Consider the following 4340-nt stretch of genomic DNA (forward strand, 5'->3'; position numbering starts at 1 on the left):
TTATTTCTGTCTTTTGGCTGTGATGATCACAATAAACTCAAGCAGCAGCAGAGCCCTACTTGGATAATCACATTTAAAGTCGCTTAAGTTTCATATTGTCATATTGATACCCAATATATGTCACAGTCTTCAGCGGGTGTGCCCAGGAGGGCCACCAGATGACTGTGTTCTGGGAGCACATGGCTTGTGTTGTGTTTGTCTGTTGCCATGTGCTCTCTCCTGTCTATTGTCTGGCCCCTCCCATCTTGTTACCTCGTTATTGTTTAAGTGCTCCACCTGTGTCTCCCTCGTTAGCCTCCTCGTTTGGTTTCCTATTTATTCTCCTGGTGTCTGTCATCCTGTGCTGATCCGTCATTTCTCATTGTGTGTGTTTCGTGTCTGCATGTGGTGCAGCTTTAGGCCTGCCTGTCTGTTTTTCCCCCTCGGGGTGGTTTGAGTTTGTTTTTGTTTCATTTTTATTATTAAAATAAATAACCATTTCTCCTGCAATTGAGTCCTCGCTTCATCTCCCCGCACGCACCGTGACAAAAACAAGACAAATAAAATGTTATTTTCATATTCTAGTGTTCAGGAGGTATTCGAGGCCTAAAGGTATTTTTTCTTTGTTAAATTAATTTAAAAATAATGGAGATCTGTTGGAACTGGGAAGATGAATTTCTCCCTCCGCCAACGAGGGACCGAGCTGAAGGAGTTTGCCATTTACTTCAGGAATACGGCAGAGGTGCTGGGCTACAATGACGCTGCGCTGAAGGACTTATTAAATTATGCCCTGGATGAGCCCATTAGCCCCTGGAGCATGCTAGGATGCAATCATGTATCTTTTGAGGGGTTTGTGGAGTTCCTGGCACGTTCTTCAGCTAAGGGGGCTGCAGCGCCTCCCGTGATGGCCGACAAGGCTGCAGCGCCCCCAAAGGTGGCCGACGAAGCTGCCGCGCCCCCAGTGGTGGCCGAAGAGGTTGCAGCGCCCCCAGAGGCGGCCGAGGGAGCTGCAGTGCTCCCGGTGGTGGCCGAAGAGGTTGCAGGGGCCCCAGAGGCGGCAGACGAAGCTGCAGTTCCACCCTCTCCGAAACGGAGGAGGAGGAGGAAGAAGGCTTCCTTCCTTCAAGGCCGGGAGGCCTTCCTAGACCCTGGTGCCCTGCCACAGGATGACAGACACCAGGAGAATAAATAGGAAACCAAACGAGGAGGCTAACGAGGGAGACACAGGTGGAGCACTTAAACAATAACGAGGTAACAAGATGGGAGGGGCCAGACAATAGACAGGAGAGAGCACATGGCAACAGACAAACACAACACAAGCCATGTGCTCCCAGAACACAGTCATCTGGTGGCCCTCCTGGGCACACCCGCAGAAGACTGTGACAATATAGTGAAGGACATACAGTAATGGTTGTTTTGCAGATTGATCTGTTTTGGGGTTAACAAGACAATAACCTAATTGCATTAAATGTTTTATTTTGAAAAAGTTGAAGAGACTAGCCTGAGCATTACTGAATTATGCTGTACTCTTAACAGGATTTCAGCAATCCTCTCACTCCCAATCTCACAACGTAAATAACCAGCACAAATTTATAGATGCAATCCTTCCTGATTTCTGTATTTCTGCTGTTCTGAAAGCATTTTTACTGCATATCATGCTAAACATCAACTATTATAGAGAATAATTTTAGCAAACAGATTACCATGTTCATTTTTTCTTAGTTTGCTGTGGCTGGTGACCTGATTGACATTAAGGGTATCTCTCATGTGAAAGTGAAGAAGCTCCACTGTGTGCCAACCCACCAGCTGTGTGGCTGATATGTTACCTTGCAATGCAACGGCCATCCAGTGCCTTTCACAGCTTATGTCCAGGATGGGCCACCAGAGAACTCCAGACCCCTGACCAAAGCATTCATTTCTCTAATGATCATAAACATACGTATTTGTGTCTCTGGCTTCTGTTGTCTACTGTAAGCTTCCTGTGCCTTTTCCCTGCCACCTCTGCTACCACCGTTAGGGTTGGGGTGGTGGGGCCTTGGTCATGTGACTCCCTCTTCGCTAAAGCCCAGCCCGGCGTGGCTGCGCGGTTACCTGTGGATCACATCAACAGGGACCCCTACCTTTCACAGGGCATCACATTTGATTATGTCATTCTGGAGGAGGACTGTGAGACATCCCAGGCTTTTACCCGTTTCCTTGGTTTCTACACATGGGCATCTGGGTTTATTGGTCCAGTGAACCCAGGCTACTGTGAAGCTGCCTCTCTGCTAGGAAAGAGTTGGAATAAGGCAGTGTTTTCCTGGTCTTGTATTGGACATGAGTTGGATGACACCTGGAGTCACCCTACATTTGCACGCACCATGCCTCTACCCTCCCTTGTCTTGCTACGCTTCATGCACCACTTTCGCTGGGCACATGTGGGCATCATTACATCAGCCGAGGATGTCTGGTTGGAGGCAGGTATAAAGCTGGCCAATGTCTTGCGGAGTCATGGATTGCCTGTTGGCATTGTGGCATCTGTTCATAATGACCACACCAGTGTGCGTGAGACCCTGGCCAGAGTCAAGAAAGTGGCAGATCTCTGCTGTGAGTTTAAAACATTAATGACATTGTATGATATGATGTAGTGATAAATGATCTGCTCTCATGTTAAGCTGTAACATTTACTATTGCGACTCATTAATTCCATAATTTACACTCCAAATGAGTTTACTGCAGTACTTTGTTGGGATACTGATACTTCAGTATCTACACTACTGTTCAAAAGTTTGAGGTTGGTTTGAAGTTTGAGGTCAAAGGATGTTTTGAAAGAAGCCTCTTATGCTCACCATTTGATCAAAAATACAAGACAAGCTGTAATATTGTAATATTAATATTGTAATGTAATTGTACAATATATTTTAAAATTAATAATTAGTATTAGTATAAAATTAGGAATTAAAAATTATTTTATTCCAGTGGTTTCAAAGTTTAATTTGAAGCAACCATTACTCCAGTCTTCAGTGTTACATGATTCTTCAGAAATCATTCTAATATGCTGATGTTCAGGATTCTTTAATGAATAAAAATTTCAAAAGCACAACATTTATTTGTAATAGAAATTTAAAGGTGCTGTATGTAAGTTTTTGACTCTACTAAAGCATAAAAATACCATAATATGTTTGCAGGTATTTAAGAAACATGCTAAGTTAACATACTTGTTTATCTGAAAAACAATGCTACAGTCAGTTATTCTCCTTTGAAAATGTGCGTTCCGGGCCAGAATGTAGGTCTCTGTTTTTACCCAATTGTATTTCGGAACGCTGGGTTGCCAGTTGGCGGAAAACACAGCGTTTCCCTCTCGAGCTTTCACGAGACATCACGGAGATATTTCTCCGTTTTGGGAACTCCTTCCCTTCCAACCTTTCCTGAAGTCCTATTGGCTCCCGCCAGTCCAAATGACTGGCCAATTGACGCGAAGTATGCAAATCGCACGCAAATACTGACAAGCTCGAGCGGCAGTATAAAATGCAGTGCAATCGACAATTACGTCAGAATCTTCTACTTCACCTGTTGAATTCACTATGGCAACAATCTGCAAGATCTGTGCTGGACCGATAGAGCCGCCGGATCAGCACGACTACTGCGTCGCCTGCCTGGGCCTGGCCCACGCCGAGGCGGCGCTGGACGAGTCCAACGAAACGCCCTGGTTCTGAGACAAGAGGTATGCAGTCTGCTCGAAAAAGGAGCGATAGAACGAGTCCCTCCCAGCGAGCTGGAGAGCGGGTTTTACAGCCGCTATTTCGTGGTACCCAAAAGAGACGGGGGACTCCGCCCGATTCTAGATCTCAGGCCCATCAACAGAGCGCTTTGCAAGCGTCCATTCAGGATGATAACGCTGAAACAAATCCTGGCGCAAATTCGCCCCGGGGACTGGTTTGCGTCCGTGGATTTAAAGGACGCATACTTTCACATTCAGATAGCACCGCATCACACACGCTTTCTGAGGTTTGCTTTCGAGGGCACAACGTACCAATACTCTGTTCTCCCGTTCGGGCTGGCTTTGGCCCCACGCACTTTCTCAAAGTGCATGGATGCAGCACTTTCCCCTCTCAGAGCGAGCGGGATGCGCGTTCTCAACTATCTGGACGATTGGCTGATTTTAGCTCAGTCCCGGGACACGCTAGTCAGCCATATAGACACGCTGCTTCGTCACTTGGAGTCCCTAGGGCTATGTGTCAACATGCAGAAGAGCATTCTCGCCCCGAGTCAGTCTATAACATATCTGGGAGTGTACTTCGACTCGGTGGAGATGAGAGCCCGCCTCTCTCGGGAGCGCTCGGCGGCCATTTTGTCTTCCCTGCGCCATTTCAGACTGGGCA

General features: G+C 46.7%; 1 pseudogene; it reads left to right on the forward strand.

Annotated features, from left to right (window-relative positions):
- The first annotated feature begins 1811 nt into the window (after positions 1–1811).
- Positions 1812–4340, forward strand: part of LOC107677831 (retinal guanylyl cyclase 2-like) — an 18578-nt pseudogene continuing 16049 nt past the window's right edge.

The sequence above is a fragment of the Sinocyclocheilus anshuiensis genome, unplaced genomic scaffold (assembly GCF_001515605.1).
Source record: "Sinocyclocheilus anshuiensis isolate Anshui unplaced genomic scaffold, SAMN03320099.WGS_v1.1 scaffold1077, whole genome shotgun sequence".
Lineage (NCBI taxonomy): Eukaryota > Metazoa > Chordata > Actinopteri > Cypriniformes > Cyprinidae > Sinocyclocheilus > Sinocyclocheilus anshuiensis.